General features: G+C 41.4%; 1 protein-coding gene across 5 annotated transcripts in view; it reads right to left on the bottom strand.

Annotated features, from left to right (window-relative positions):
* KLHL18 (kelch like family member 18) overlaps window positions 1-17,226 on the bottom strand; it is a 61,977-nt gene that overhangs the window by 35,575 nt on the left and 9,176 nt on the right. Inside the window, exon 2 of one of the 5 annotated variants that reach the window (XM_054550892.2) lies at window positions 11,520-11,643. The exons of the other annotated variants lie outside the window; for them this stretch is intronic. The gene's annotated coding sequence lies outside the window, so the exon portion shown is untranslated. The remainder of the gene's footprint in view (window positions 1-11,519; window positions 11,644-17,226) is intronic. 5 annotated transcript variants of the gene reach the window in all.

Genomic DNA, 17,226 nt, shown 5'->3' on the forward strand with positions numbered 1-17,226 from the left:
AAAGGACTAAGGAAGAAATTCCAAGCTGACCAGGCCACTCTGTGGAGATAGAGTATGAACTGGAGGGACAGGAGTAGCAGCTAGGAGTCCAGCCAGGAGACCACTGCCTGGTCCAGAGAGAGAAGAGCTGAGCTCGGCCTGGATGGTGGCAGTGGGAAAGGAGAAGTCAGACTCAGGAAAGATGCTGACCTTAGAACCGCTGTGACCTGGTGACTGAGTAGATGTGGGAGTGAGGGAAAAGAGGTATCAAGATGACTTCCAGGTTACTGGTGCTATCTGGCATGTGGAGGTGCCATATACTTAGATCAGAAACAACAGAGAAGGACAAAGTCAGGAGTAAATGACCAAATAAAGTTTTGGACAAGCTGACACCGAGTGCCTGGGAGGCATCTAAACAGAGACTATGTAGAAAGTGGATGGCCGAGTCTGGAATACAGAGGTAAGTCTGGGCTCAAATAACACTTTTGGAAATAATCAGTGAAGACAGAAAAAAGATCACTTAGGGAGAGAACTCGAAGTGTGAAGAAAAGAGGCTATAAGACAGCCTTGAAGAACTTCAACATCTAAAGATCAGCTAGTAGAGGATGTATCAGCAAAGAAGACACAGAAGGGAGGTACACAGAAAGGAAATGAGAAGAGAAGCAGGAAGATGTCTGGAGGTAGCAGAGAATGTTAGGTCCACCAGACAGGCAATGTGGCATAGAGACTGGATGGAATCAGAAGGTCCTCACCAGCTCTGCTACCTCAGACAGGGCTGCTCAACACAAATTCTGTTCCCTACCACAGGCAGGTGGGGCTCAGCATTCAAACAGTAAAGCAGCCCAGCAAAATCTGAGTTGGGAGTAATCTGAGACAGGTGTTCCCAAAGAAAGTAAAAGATATACCCAGAGTAGATTTCTCTTTGATGGAAAACATTTTGATACTACTGTTCCTACCTTCAGGAGCTCATAATGAATATAAATAAAGCATTAAGAACAGTTAAGTGCCCAGACTGCATGGAAAGAATGCCCTTGGGATTAGTGGGGTTAAGATTAAGCTTTAACACAGTCACAAAGGATGCTGAAAGTGCATGATAAGTAGTAATCCATAATTTTATTGAGGCACATATTTGAATCATAAAGGCCATGAAGCTGTTGGGTAAGAATAAGTCTATACAATGGAGAAGCAGTAGGGAAAAATTAATCCCTAAAAAAAATTTAAAAGAATAAGGTAGGCAGAACTGCCCTATCAGATGTCAACACTTATAAAGCAATAGAAATTAGGAAATTGTGGTACTGAAACAAACCGACCAAATGAACAGAATAAGCAGTCAGAAATACATCCCATATATATGTAAACTTGATAAATGACAGAAATGGCATTGCAGATAATATGGAAAAGAGAGTCCACTTAAAAAATGGTGTTGGGACAACTAGTTATCCACATGGAAAAAAAATCAAATTGAATTTCTGCTTCATATCACACTCCAAAATCAATTCCAGATAGAAAAAAGCCTTAATGGCCAGGCACAGTGGCTCACGCCTATAATCCCAACACTTTGGGAGGCCGAGGTGGGAGGACTGCCTGAGCCCAGGAGTTTGGGATTGGCATGGGCAACATGGCAAGACCTTGTCTCTATTTTTTTTATAAAATACAAAAAAAAAAAAAAGAAGAAAAATCTTAAGCATTAAAGGCAAAACTTCAAAATTTTGGAAGAAAATATTGTAGGTCTTTTTGACCTTGAGATTAGGATTTCTTAAACAAGAATTCAAAAAGCATTAACCTTAAGAGAGAAGACTTCAATATTTGACTACAGTAAAATTAAGAACTTCTGTCCAGGCCAGGTGTGGTAGCTCATGCCTGTAATCCCAGCACTTTGGGAGGCTGAGATGGGCAGATCACTTGAGGTCAGGAGTTCAAGACCAGCCTGGCCAACATGCTGAAACCCCGTCTCTACCAAAAATATAAAAAATTAGCTGGGTGTGGTGGCATGCACCTGTAATCCCAGCTACTCGGGAGGCTGAAGCAGGAGAATCGCTTGAACCTGGGAGGCGAACGTTGCAGTGAGCCAGGATCTTGCCACTGCGCTCCAGCCTGGGTGACGGAGCGAGACTCCATCTCAAAAAAAAGACAAGTTACAAGTGAGAAAAGATATTTGCAAACATAAAACCAACAAATAATTAGTATCCAGAGTACATAAAGAACTCTAATAAATCAACGAATCATAATTTGAAAAAAAAAGTGAGCTTTAAGCTTACCTAAAACTAGGTATTTCATAGACAATGAAACAGAATGGTCTAAAACAAAGGAAAAGATGATCAATTTCAGTAATAATCAGGGAAATGCTAGCATCACAATGAGATATAATTTCACATCCAGGAGAAGTCCAATTAGGAAGTCCAATAATACCCAAAACTGATGATGATGTGGATGGACAGAAGAGCTCTTAAGCACTGCTAGAATGTATGTAAATTTATACAATTTCCACTTTGAAAAATAATGCCAATACTAACATGATCATGAAAAGTTGAACACGCACATACTCAATGACCTAGCAATTTAACTCCTAGCTATATACCTTAGATGCATACGCTCCAGAAAATATGTAATAAAATGTTTACATCACTATTCAGAAAAGCAGAAAACTAAACAAAACAAAAAACCACCTAAATAACCATTGAGAGGAGAATCCTAATTTCTTATATTCATATAATGGAACATTATTCATCAGTGAAAATGAATGAATTAAAAGCTACACACAACACAATGTAAAATCCCCAAGGGCAGGAATTTGACCATGTCAAAAATGTTTCCTCTCTTACAATGATATTTGCATTTTGCAATATTTGATACATAGAAAATAATATCTGTAAATTAGGAAAATAAACCCATGAATCCATCAAAGGTCCAACATGCTTCGAAATAGTCTATAGGTCAAAAAGGAGTCTCTAAAAAAGGAACGGAAATTTAAAAATACATTGAATGAATGAAAGTGAAAATACAACATATCTAAAGCAGTGGTGAGATTATGACACTAAATGCTTACATTAGAAAAGTCTCAAGTGAATAACCCAAGCTACCTCTCCAAGGAACTAGAGAAAAAATAAACTCAAAGCAAGCAGAAGGAAGGAAATTAAAAGGAGCAGAAATCAATGAAATTAAAAACAGGAAAACAGTAAACTAATGAAACAAAAAGATGCTTCTTTGAAAATATTGATAAAACTGACAAAGACAGAAAAGACAAATCACCAATACAGGAATGAAACAGTCAATATACTACAGACCCCACAATCATAAAAATGATAACAGGAGAATACTATGAACAACTCTACACATAAATTTGACAACTGATGAAATTGACCAATTTCTTGAAAATGACAACTTACCCAAGATGGGGGAATAATTGAAAAGCCTTATAACTAACAAGAAAACGAAATCTGTAATTTTAAAATGCTTGAAAAAGAAATCTACAGGTCCATATGGTTTCACCAGATAATTCTACCAAATGTTTAAAATAGAATTAATACCAATTTTAAACAATCTCTTCCAGAAAATAGAAGATTAAGGGATAACTCCAAGTTCATTTTACGCAGTATTACCCTAGTACCAAAACCAGACAGACAGTATAAAAAAAGAAAAGGACAGACCAAAATCCCTCATGAATATATATGCAAAAATCCTTAACAAAATATCAGCAAACAGAATTCAGTAATATATAAAAATAATTATATACCATAACCAAATAGGGTTTATCCGGGTTAAGGCAGACTTAATATTTGAAAATAAATCTATGTAATCCAGTATATTAATAGACTCAAGAAAAAAGAAGTGAAACGACCCTCTCCATGCAAACAAAAAAAAGACACTTGACAAAATTCAGCACTCATCCATGATAAAAATTCTCAGAACACTAGGAATTGAGGGGAACTTCCTCAACTTGACAAAGAACATCTACAAAAAACTTCTAGTATTCTAGTAAAACACTGAACGCTCACCCCTAAGATGCTGAACAAGGCAAGAATGTCCACTCTTACCACTGCTATTTAACACACTCTTGGAAGTTCTAGCAAGCTCAGTAGGGCAACAAAATGAAATAAAAGGAATACAAATCAGAAAATAAGAAATAAACTATCCCTATTTGCTGATGACATTATGGTTTTTTTCTTTCTTTTTTTTTTTTTTGAAACAGGATCTCCCTCTGTCACCCAAGTTAAGAGTGCAGTGATCCAATCTTAGTTCACTACAACCTCCACCTCCTGGGCTCACGCCATCCTCCCACCTCAGCCTCCCAAGTAGTTGGGACTACAGGTGCGCACCACTACACCCAGCTAATTTTTGTATTTTTTGTAGAGATGGGATTTCACCATGTTGCCCAGGATGGTCTTGAACTTGTGAGCTCAAGCGATCCACCTGCCTCGGCCTCCCAAAGTGTTGGGATTACAAGTGTTAGCCACGGCACCCGGCCTGACATTATTTATGGTTTATGTAGAAAATCCAAAGCAGTCTGCAAAAAACAAATAATCCTAGAACTAATAAGTAAGTTCAGCAAAGTTACAAGACACAAGATCAACATACAAAAATCAGTTGTGTTTTCCATGTACCAGCAAGTAACACTTGGAAACCAAAATTTAAAATAAAATTACATTTACAATCACTAAAAAAATTAAACACTTATGTGTAAATCTAACAAACCAATGTACAGGACTTGGGTGTCTTGCTCTGTTGCCCAGGCTAGAGTGCAGTGGCATAATCATAGCTCACTATAGCCTCAAACTCTGGGCTCATGCAATCCTCCTACCTCAGCCTCCCGAGTAGCCAGGACTACAAGATGCACACCACCATACCCAGCTAATTTTTTATTTTGGAGACACAGAGTCTTGCTATGTTGCCCAGGCTAATCTTGAATTCTTGGCCTGAACTGATCCTCCCACCTTGGCCTCCCAAAGTGCTGGGATTACCGGCAAGATTGTTTTTATAGCTATAAATGATATTATTCTAAAATTTATATGAAAGACAAAGGAATTTGAATAGCTAAAACAATTTTGAATGAGAAGAATAAAGTGCAAATGGCCAACAAGCACATGAAAAGATGTTCAACATTGTTAGCCATTGTATGTGTGTATGTAGAGATAGGGGATATAAGGAAAATCTCTGTACCTTTCACTCAATTTTGCTGTGAAACTAAAACTGCTCTAAAAAAATAAAAGTTGAACTTTGGGAGGCTGAGGTGGGAGAATCACTTCAGGCTAGCAGTTCGAGACCAGCCTGAGCAACACAGGATAGAGCTCATCTCTACAAAAAAGAAATTAAAAATTAGTTGGGCATAGTGGCATGTGCCTGTAGTCCCAGCTACTCGGGAGGCTGAGGCAGGAGGATCACTTGAGCCCAGGAGTTTGAGGTTGCAGTGAGCTATGATCGTGCTACTGGACTCCAGCCTAGGTGACAGAGAGAGGCCACGTCTCAAAAAATAATGATGATAATAAAATAAATAAAATCCATTTAAAAAGGGAATGAAATTCTGGTCAGACACAGTGGCTAATGCCTATAATCCCAAGACAAGAGGCCAAGACAGGAGAATTGCTTGAGCCCTGCAGTTTGAAGCCAGCCTAGGTGACAGAACGAGAGCTTACCTATAAAGCTGCTAAGCCCTGAGCCTTGAAGGGAAAGGATGACACCAGCTGCCAGTCTTTTGGTTGTACAAGAAGATAAGGATGATGAAAACTTTTTCTGGATTGGTTCCTTTGAAGTTTTGTCACTGAAGTCAGGAAGTACCTTGCCAGTAAGGGATGGTCTTTTAAAGTTCTTTGGTATTGGACAATGCCCCTGGCCATCTGGAACCCCAAGAATTCACCTATGAAGGCATCAAAGTGGTCTACCTGCCCCCAAACACAATGTCTCTAACTCAGCCTCTAAATCAGGGTGTCACAGGACCTTTAAAGCTCATTATACACAGTACTCTATGGAAAGGATTGCCAATGCTATGGAAGAGAACCCTAGTAGAGAGAACATCATGAAAGCCTGGAAGGATTATACCATGGAAGATGCCATCATTGTTATAGAAAAAGCTTGTGAAAGCCATCAAGACTGAAACAGTAAGTTCCTGCTGGAGAAAGCTGTTCAGCTGTTGTACACGACATCACAGGATTTATGACATAGCCAATCATGGAAGAGATCATGAATATGGCAAAAACGTGAGGGGTGAAGAGTTTCAAGATATAGATCTTTGAGAAATTAAACAGCTAATTGATACTATACCTGAGGAATTAATAGAAGACAACCTGATAGAGATGAGAGCTCCCAAACCAGTGCTGGACAACAAGGAAGACATTCAAGAAGCAGTGCCAGAAAACAAATTGACATTAGACAACTTGGCAAAAGAGTTTCAATTATTCATGGTTTCTTTTATGACATGGACTCTTCTATGATACGGGCACTGAAACTAAAACAAATGGTGGAAAAAGAATTGGTACCATATAGAAAAATGTTTGGAGAAATGAAAAAGCAAAAAGTCAGACAGAAATGACAATGTACAGTTGATCCTTGAACAACACAGGCTTGAACTGTGTAGGTCCACTTGTACACAGATTTTCTTCCGCCTCTGCCACCAGGGACAGCAAGACCAACCCTTGTCCTTCCTCCTCCCAGACTACTCAATGTGAAGATGATGATGGTGATGAAGGCCTTTATGATGATCCACTTCCACTTAATGAATAGTAAATATATTTTCTCTTCCTTATGTTTTTTTTTGTTTGTTTGAAACAGAGTCTCGCTCTGTCGCCATGCTGGAGTGCAGTGGCGCGATCTTGGCTCACTGCAACCTCCGCCTCCTGGGTTCATGCAATTCTCCTGCCTCAGGCTTCTGAGTAGCTGGGACTACAGGTGCATGCCACCACACCCAGCTAATTTTTGTATTTTTAGTAGAGGCGGGGTTTCACCATGTTGGCCAGAATGGTCTTGATCTCTTGACCTCATGATCTGCCCACCTCGGCCTCCCAAAGTGCTGGGATTACAAGCGTGAGCTACCACGCCCAGCCAATGAGTTTTTAAATAAGATTTTATTTTCTCTGATTTCCTTTATCATAAGAATACAGTATATAATACACATAACATACAAAATATATGTTAATAAGCTGAGCACAAAGGTTCACACCTGTAATCCCACTGCTTTAGGGGGCTAGGCAGAAGGATTGCTTGAGGCCAGGAGTTCAAGACTAGCCTGGGCATCATGGCAAGATCCTGTCTCTAAAAAAAAATAAAATGGTTAGCTGGGCATGGTAGTGGTAGTGTGCACCTGTGGTCCCAACTGCTCAGGAGGCTGAGGTGAGAAAATTGCTTGAGCCTGGGAGGTCGAAGCTGCAGTGAGCTATGATCATGCCACTGCACTCCAGCCTGGATGACAGAGCAACACCCTATCTCAAAAAGAAGAAGAAGAAACAAAACAAAACAAAGTTAACTGACTGTTTATGTTATCTGTAAGGTTTCCTTCTAGTCAACAGTAGGCTATTAGTAATTATGTTTTTGGAAAGTCAAAAGTTGCACTTTGATTTCTGAATGGGGGCAGGGGGTGGTCAACATTCCAACCCCCACATTGTTCAAGGGTCAACTACATAGCTACAGTAAGACCATGTCATATTGGTGAAGGGACAGGAACAAAGAACAATGGAACAGAATAGAGAACCCAGAGGTAACCTCACACAAGAATGGCTAGCTGCTTATTGACAAAGGTACAAAAGCATTTAGATGGAGAAAAGAGTTTCTTCAACTATCAATGGGGCTGGAGCAACTGGATATCCATATGAAAAAAAAAAAAAGAACTTCAACCTATACCTCACACCTGAGGCAAAACTTAACTCAGAATGGATCAAAGATTTAAACATAAAACTTAAAACTATAAAACTTTTAGAATAAAATATAGCAGAAAATATTCAGGACTTAGGGCTTGGTGAAAAGTTCTCAGACATGAGACCAAAAGCACAAACCATTAAAAAACAAAATTGGACTAAATCATAATGAAAAACTTTTGCTCTGTGAAAGAATCAGTTAGAATTAAAAGACAATCTACATACTAAAAAATATATCTGCAAACTACATACCTGACAAAGATCTATTTGTATCTATAATATGTAAAGAACTCTAAAAACTCAACAATAAAAAAAAAAAGCAATCCAATGAGAAAATGGGCAAAAGACATGAAAAGATATTTCATTAAAAAGGATATACAAATGGCAAATAAACACATAAGAAGATGCCTAACATCATTACCCATTAGCAAAATGCAAATTAGAATCCCAGTGAGGCCGGGCACGGTGACTCAACGACTGTAATCCCAGCACTTTGGGAAGCCAAGGTGGGTGGATCACCTGAGGTCAGGAGTTCGAGACCAGCCTGACCAACATGGCGAAACCCCATCTCTACTAAAAATACAAAAATTAGCCGGGCATGGTGGCGCATCCTATAATCCTAGCTACCTGGGAGGCTGAGGCTGGAGAATCACTTGAACCTGGGAGGCGGAGGTTGCAGTGAGCTGAGATCGCACCATTGCACTCCAGCCTGGGCAACAAGAGCAAAACTCTGTCTCAAAAAAAAAAAAAAAAAAAAAAAGAATCACAATGAGATACCACTACTCATTTAACAGAATGGCTAAAATAAAAAACAGTGATCATATAAAATGCTAGGCTGGGTGTGGTGGTTCATGCCTGTAACATGGTGGTTCATGCTTGTAATCCCAGCTGGTCTTGAGCCCAGGAGTTCAAGACCAGCTTGGGCAACATGGCAAAACCCATCTCTACTAAAAAATAAAAATAAAGAGAATTTAAATATATATATACACACACACACATATATACACATATATACATATGTACACACATATACATACCTACACACATATATACACATATATACACATATATATACATATACATATACATATATATATATATAAAATGCTGGTGAGGATGCAAAAGAATTGGGTCACCCATATTAGTCAGGGTTTTCCAGAGAAATAGAACTAATGGGGAAGAAAGTAGGAAGAAGGAAAAGAAGGAGGTGGGGAGAGAGAGATGGTGAGGGATGAGTGGAGAGGGGAAGAGAAGGGAAAAGGGGAAGACAGTGGGAGGGAAGAAGGGAATGGAGAAGGGAAAGAGGACAGGGAGTGAGAGAGAGAGAGAGAGGGAGGAGATATGCGGGGGAGAGAGAGAGAAACTTATTTTAAGGAATTGGCTCATGCAATTGCGGGGGCTAGCAAATCCAAAATATACAGTATGGCTAGCAGGCTGAAGATTCAGATAAGATTTGATGTTACAGTCTTGAGTCAGAAATCTGCAGGGCAGGTGAGCAGGCAGGAAACTTAGGTAGGGTTTTTATCTTGCAACCTTTTTTTTTTTTTTTTTTTGAGACACAGTATCACTCTGTCAGGCAGGCTGGAGTGCAGTGGTGCAATCACGGCTCACTGCACCCTGGACCTCCCAGGCTCAATCAATCCTCCTGCCTCAGTCTTCTGAGTAGCTGCAACTACAGGCATGTGCCACAACATCTGGCTAATTTTTCTATTTTTTGTGGAGACAGGGTCTCACTATGTTGCCTGTGCTGGTCTCAAACTCCTGAGCTCAAGCAATCCTCTTACCTCAGCCTCCCAAAGTGCTGGGATCATAGGAGTGAGCCACTGCGCCCAGCCTATTTTGCAATCTTGAGGCAGAACTGCTTCTTCAGGGGAAAGCTCAGTTTCTGCTCTTTAAGGCCTTACACTGACTGGATGAGGCCCACCCACATTATGGAAGGTAATCGATTTTACTGAAAGTCTACTAACTTATTATTATTTTAAAATGAGATGGGGGTCTCACTATGTTGCCCAAGTTGGTTTCAAAGTCCTGGGCTCAGGCAATCCTCCCACCTCAGCTTCCCAGGTAGCTGGGATTACAGGCACATACCACTGTACTCAACTAAAGTCTACTAATTTAAATGTTAATCACATCTAAAAAATATCTTCACAGCAACATCTAGACTGGTGTTTGACCAAACAACTGGGCCTAGCCAAGGTGACACATAAAATTAACCACCACACTTATATATGCCAATGGGAATGCAAAATGATATCGCTACTCTGGAAAATAGTTTGACAATTTCTTCTAAAATTAAAATACACAAACTGTATGACAAAATTCTACTCTTGGGCATTTACTACAGAGAAATGAAAACAAGTTCACTCAAAATCCTGTACATGACTATCCATAGAAGCTTTATTCATAATACCTAAAAACTGAAAAATGTCCTTCGATGGTTGGAAATGGTTAGACAAATTATGGTACAATCATATCATGGACTACTACTCAGAAATAAAAAGGAAAAAATGATGAATACACACAATAACTTGGATGGACCTCATGGGCATTAGGCTGGGTGAAAAAAGGTCACGAACTCTACGATTTCATTTATACAACAATTTCAAAATGAGAGACAACAAATTCATGGTTGCCAGAGATTAGAGATGGTGGGTGGGAGGGGGCTGATGTGACTATAAAAGGTGGCACATGGAGATCTGTGTGGTTATGAACTAGCTCTGTATTGTGGAGGTCATTAGTAACCTTGACAAGAGCAAATGGTGGTGGCCTGATATAACTAACTTATCTATCCTTACTAAAATATGGGCTCCACCAAGGGGGCAATCTTCGTATGTTTCATGTTTCCTGGAATAGTCAGAAATTAATATTCAGTATTTGTTGAATACATGATGTTTTGGAATGAGTCAACTCAACATATAATTGAGTCTGGTCATGTCAGTCCCCATTTTAGGGGGCTCCCTACTGCCTACAAGTCAGATCCAAATCCTAAACAGGTTTTTTTCTCTTTTTCTTTTTCAGAGACAGGGTCTCACTCTTGCCCAGGCTGGAGTGTAGTGACACAATCATAGCTCACTGCAGCCTCGAACTCCTGGGCTTAAGTGATCCTCCCAAGTAGCTGGGACTATAGGTACCTGGCTAATTTTTTTATTTTTGGTAGAGATGGGGTCTCACTTTGTTGCCCAGGCTGGTCTTGAACTCCTGGATTTAAGGCATCCTTCTGCATCAGCCTCCCAAAGTGCTGGGATTATAGGTGTGAGCCGCTGCACCTGGCCCCCATCCAGTTTTATCCCCCACCATGACTCTCTTCTAAAAACTGTTGGCAATTCCCAGAAATTGTCTTGTTCCCTCAGGTTGGATTCTTATCCCCTCATTTTTATGCGCCCAGTGAATTATTCCTCATTCTTGAAGATTCAGCTCAAATGTTCCCTCCTCTGAGGGGCCTCTGACTTCCAGGCAGTCAGCTCTCTCCTTTCTGTGGCACTTGGTACAAGCCTCCACTATAGCACACATTATACTATCCCTAATGAATGTCTCTCCATCCAGGCTGAATATTCTTCCCAAAGAAAGGAAGGTTATATCCTAGTACTTAACATAGTGCCTCATACTCAGTTGTATTTAATGAATTCTAAAGCCTATTTCATCTAAAAATAGCCTTCATCTGAGATACAAACAAGTAACAAAATTTCTGATGAATTTTACCTCTTCTTTTTAACTGTTGACCTTCTGGCTCAGGACTGGCAGAGCTGGTCAAAGTGGGAGCTCAAAGGTGGAAAAGCATGACCTTCTCATCTCATCTGAAAATTCGGCTGGCTGAAGTAAAAGGCTCAAGAAAAAGATGGTGAGGCTTAGGGTCAATTTGTGGAGGGCTTGACTCCCAGGGTAACAGTGCATTCCCAGTCCTGAAGAAATAAACAGACCACACTAGCTACTTTGTGGGTTTCTAACAAGATGGCATATAAGGAAATGGAAGCTGGCGGGATTCTTTCACCTTGAATGCTGATGGCCTGACTGCCAGTCTAGAATATGGGCAGAGAGACACAGGTTCATATAATACTACCACAAGCAGAAATGATGAGTCCTCATAAACTCTTGGGGTTAAGAAACTGATGGCAAGTATAATAAAACATACTGGGCTCAGTCTGCAGTTTTTGATAGCGTTTTAGAGCACACTCTTTGAACACTCTGTGATGGAGCTTTGGTCTCTCTGCTTTAGAGTGCCCCACTGGGTAGTGACACAGGAAGGGGGTGAGGAAGGAAGTAGCTGACCAGCTGACACTAAAAAAGGACTTGGGGCTCCAGTCCCATATAAACAGCTGGCTAAAACATTCAAGCTGCTACCCACTTCTTCTAAACCCTCCCCCCACTTCCTACCACTCATATCCAGCAAGGTAGAATGGGAGCGGAGGAAGGGAGACAAGTGGGCAGAGTCCTCAAAAACCATTGAACATGTAACTGTACCAACTTCAACTGATTTGCAGGTGTTTCTTAGCAGTCTAGACTCCTCACCATGAAAATTTAAGGAGTACACAGTCTGTACTCAACCTACCTCTCCAATCCCACCTTCCACCTTGCTCCTCTATGTCTTACTTATTTAAGAAACACTGTAGGTGTACTTTCATGCCTGGGCCTCTGAACACTCTCCCCTGGCCTGGAATGCCTCTTTCCACTGTGCCTGTCTGTCAAAGTCCTATTCATCTTGCAATGTACCAACTAAATACCATCCTTTCCATGAAACAGTCACAAACCCTCAGAACTGTAAATATCGGCTACTCCTTTGATGTTCCCTTAGGCCTCTGGTGATGCCTATGCAGTTACAGAATTTATCAGACTCTGCCTTTTCTCATAATTATTAATAATTGGTGCATATCTATCTTCCCCACTCATCTATAAATGCCAAAGACAGAGGCTGACTCCCATTCACGGCAGGGTGTCTCATGCACCTACAAATCACCAAACGCAGGTAAATGCACTTAGATAGTATGTTGACTGAAGAAGCATCTCAAACATAAGGTCAGGGGTTAGTTAGGGTAATTCAGTAAATACTTTTAAGTGCTTGAAACATGCTAAGAACCATACTAGGTAAGAGATGGCTCACGAATCAGGAGTTCAACATCTAGAGGGGAACAAAAACACTCGAACCATCTACATCCTGCTCAGACCAGTAAGGGGTGTAGGACCAATGTATGGTGGCAATGTTTCTCAAACTTTAATGTGCACAGGATGTAAGAAGCACCAGATTCTAGTTCAGTAGGTCTGGGGCGGGACCTGAAATTCTGCACTTCGAACAGGCCCCCACCCAGGTGATGCTGACGCTATTAGTCCAATGACAACACTAAGTAATGAGGGGTTAACGTGCAGTGGAAGAGGGGGAGATGAACTACACCTGGAGGTATATGAGAAGACTGTCTTCAGAGAGATGGGACTTCACACAACCCCCCACTGTGATAGGACAGAGCACAAGAAAGAGGGCATGGGTCCCTTTGAGAAAAGAAACTTTGAAGGGGCCGGGCACCGTGGCTACACAGCACTTTGTGAGGCCGAGGCGGGAGGATCGCTTGAGGCCAGGAGTTCGAGACCAGCCTGGGCAACAAAGCAAGACCCTGTATCTACCAAAAAAAAAAAAAAAAAAAAATTTCTTTTTAAATTAACTGAGTGTGGTGGCAACACACCTGTAGTTCCAGCTACTCAGAAAGCTGAGGTGGGAAGATCACTCGAGCCCAGGAATTCAAGGTTACAATGAACTATGACTGCACCACTGCACCAGCCTGGGCAAGAGCGAGACCCCAAAAAAAGAAAAAAGAAAAAAAGGAGAAAGAGAAAGGGAAAGGGAAAGCAAGGGAAGAAAGAAAAAGGAAAAAAAGCAAAGGAAGAAAATATGGAAGAAAGCTTGAAGCACGGATAGGGCTCTGCTTGGCAGATGTGAGCAGATACGCCAAGCCAAAGGAACACTAGAGCAAAGGCCCAGAGGAAGGAGAACACAGTCATAGAGAGATGGCCAGCTGACGCAAGAGGACACCGTGGGAAAGCAGGGGAGAATAGAAGAGAGGGGCCACATCTGCAGGATTCTGAATATCAAGAATACAGCTGGCAGTCTTAGAGAAGTCAACCAGAATGGCTGTCAACAACAGAACATGCTTAAGCTTCTCCCTCTGACGTCTGAGACAGCAGTGACTGGCGGATTTCTATGAGCAGCTTAGAATAATCAGAGATTCAGTTAAATCAGCAGTCCTTTCCTAAATCCTGCAGAAAACTAGCCACCACCTGCTGCTCCTGCATTCCCATTACCCCTCAGACATCTTGATTACTTAAAATGCTAAGCCATATACATGGAAAACACAAGCTTTCCCCAACATGAGGTAGAGGCACATTTTACAACCACCAAGAGCTGAGCAGCTCTGCTCGGCTCCTGGCTCCGCTGACAAGTTTCTAACCTCTGATTGTCACTGTGTGCAGAACAGAATTTCCTTCAAGAACAAGTCAGAATTAGTCTTCTGGGTCTGGCCATTATCATCATCTCTCCTAAACCGCAGAAGGGGAAAGTGCAAGCAAAACGCAGTGCTGTCTTCATGAACCATGGAATGTGCATCCTAACTTTCTATACCTTAGGTATACCTCTAACACCCTGCCCTGATTCTTTATCCATAAATACATAATTATTGATTGGTTTCATTCATTCATTCACAACATATTTATTGAGCCATACCATACCATGCAAGGAACTGTGCTGGGCTGGGTGGCTACTTCTCTGACCTCGTGTCCTTCCATTTTTTTCCTTGGTCACTCTGCCCTTACCATTCTGGCTTCTTGCTGTTTCCCCAAAACACCAAGTGTGCTCCTGCCTCAGGGCTCCGTGCTTACTGTTCCCTCTGCCTTCAGATATCCTCATGGATTGCTCCCTCACTTCATTTAGATCTCTATTAAGAGAGGCTGGCTCCTGCTTTACTTTTCTTCATGGCACTGATCACCACTGGACATCTTCCATCTGTTTATTGTCTGCCACTCCACTAGGATGCAAGCTCATACTCAAAAAGGCTTGGCCTACTCTGCTCACTGCTGCACCCTCAGCACCTAGAACAGTACTTGGCACATGGAAGGTGCTGACATACCTGCTGAGCATCCTGCTGAATGAAAATGAAATGAGAAGCCACTCAGAGCAGAATAAGATCGGAATTAAGCCTGGGGAAAAACAATCTGTTAGTAGCCCAAGGCTCATTCCCTAGAGGGTCGGTAAGAATTCTCTCAACATGCTAGTGAAGTTAAAGAAATCCTGGGTTAGGTAAAAGATAAAGAGGATCTCAATTAGGACAGTGGTTTACTAAGCAGCTGTTATGTAGATACCTCAGTAAATAATTCAGTCACAGCCCTGCTCTTGTGGAGTTACAACACCATAAATAATTATGTAATTACTATTGTAATAAGTGTCACAAAATACACATAAGAGAGGATGAGCCAAAGACAATCCCAGAGTTTCAACTGTGCACGACTAGACGGATTGTGTGCCCTCCTAACACAAACAAAAGATGGGCAAGGGTGTTCACTTTAGACATAATGAGTATGAGGACCCACAGGACAAATGGGGTAGAAATATAGGTTTGAAAGCTATTTGTAATTTGCAGATGATGCCAACACACCTTTACTTGGAAGACATATTAGCACGGCTTGTTTTGCTGGTCCTCAGAATAGCTCTGTCAAGGTTACACGACATTTAGAGCTTACAAACCAACCCAAGAAAAATAAGCTCACAACACATCTGAATCTCCTAAATATGTACCTCTTAGAAGGCAATTCCTTTTAAGTGACCATTTGAAGTGCAGCTACAGGGCTGAGCTAATACAATTTGGCTCTTAACAGCTGAGGCGCCAAGTACAAAAATAAAGAGTAGGAAAGATCACTCCTTAGCATCAGATGTTTCTAATCATTGGGTTTCAACAGAGAGACAAATTCTGTTTTTAGTGTCTACAGTCACAAAGCACTATAAGCGATCTCTCTTGCCCAGCTGGTAACAAGTCTTCTTGAGCTAATTATCTTTTGAAAATTGGATTAAATATAAATAACATACAGTTTACCATTTTAACCATGTTCAAGTGTACAGTTCTGTGGCATTAAGTACATTCTACAACCATCACCACTATCTGTCTCCAGAATTCTTCATCTTCCCAAACTGAAACTATACCCATTAAACAGTAACTCTCCATTCCCCCTCCTCCCGGCCCCTGGCAACCATCATTCCACTTTCTGTCTTCATGAATTTGACTATTCTAGGTAGTTCATATAAGTGGAATCACACATTTGTCCTTTTGTAACTGGCTTATTTCACTTAGTGTAATGTCTTCAAGGTTCACCCATGTTGCAGCAGAATTTTCTTCTTTTTAAAGGCTAATATTTCACTGTATGTATATACTTTTTTTTTTTTTTTTTGAGACAGGGTCTTGCTGTTGCCCAGCCTGAAGTGCAGTGGTATAATCATGGCTCACGGCAGCCTTGACCTCCCGGGGCACAGGTGATTCTCGCACCTCAGCCTCCCAAGTAGCTAGGACTACAAGTGTGTACCACCGCGCCTGGCTAATTTTTGTATTTTTTGTAAAGACAAGGTTTTGCCATGTGGCCCAGGCTGGTCTCAAACTCCTGGGTTCATGCCATCTGCCTGCCTTGGCCTCCCAAAGTGCTGGGATTATAGGCGTCAGCCACTGTGTCCAGCCATATACCATATTTTGTTTATCCATTCACCCAGTGGTAGACTCTTGGGTTGCTTCCACCTTTTGGCTATTGTGAATAATGCTGCTATGAACACTGGTGTACAAGTATCTATCTGTTCTTGAACTTATTTTTTGAAAGCTTTTTTTTTTGAGATGGAGTTTCACTTTTGTTGCCTAGGCTGGAGTGCAATGGCGTGATCTCGGCTCACTGCAACCTCTGCCTCCTGGGTTCAAGCGATTCTCCCGCCTCAGCCTCCTGAGTAGCTGGGACTACAGGCATGCGCCACCATGCCTGGCTAATTTTGTATTTTTAGTAGAGATGGGGTTTCACCATGTTGGTCAGGCTGGTCTCGAACTCCTGACCTCAGGTGATCCACCCACCCTGGCCTCCCAAAGTGCTGGGATTACAGGCGTGAAAAGCATTTTTGTGTTCTGATCAGCTATTCAGAACACTCTGCCCACATATACCATTATATTGGGTCATATTTGAACTACAGATCCCCTATTTTGCCTTCCAAAAGCCCAAGCTCTGACCTTTACCTTCAAGGCCCTGAACACAGACTGCTTCACTGGAAAGTAAGAGCCATCAGGGTCTCTGGCCTGCCATTCTGCCAGCAGCTAAGCATCTTCAGCTTCAACTGAGGCAGAATGGGAGCATGGTGTCTTTAGTTAAGACTTTGGAAACATTCTGCTTCAAGTTCCAGCACAGC

This window comes from Pongo abelii, chromosome 2, assembly GCF_028885655.2.
Source record: "Pongo abelii isolate AG06213 chromosome 2, NHGRI_mPonAbe1-v2.0_pri, whole genome shotgun sequence".
Classification (NCBI taxonomy): domain Eukaryota; kingdom Metazoa; phylum Chordata; class Mammalia; order Primates; family Hominidae; genus Pongo; species Pongo abelii.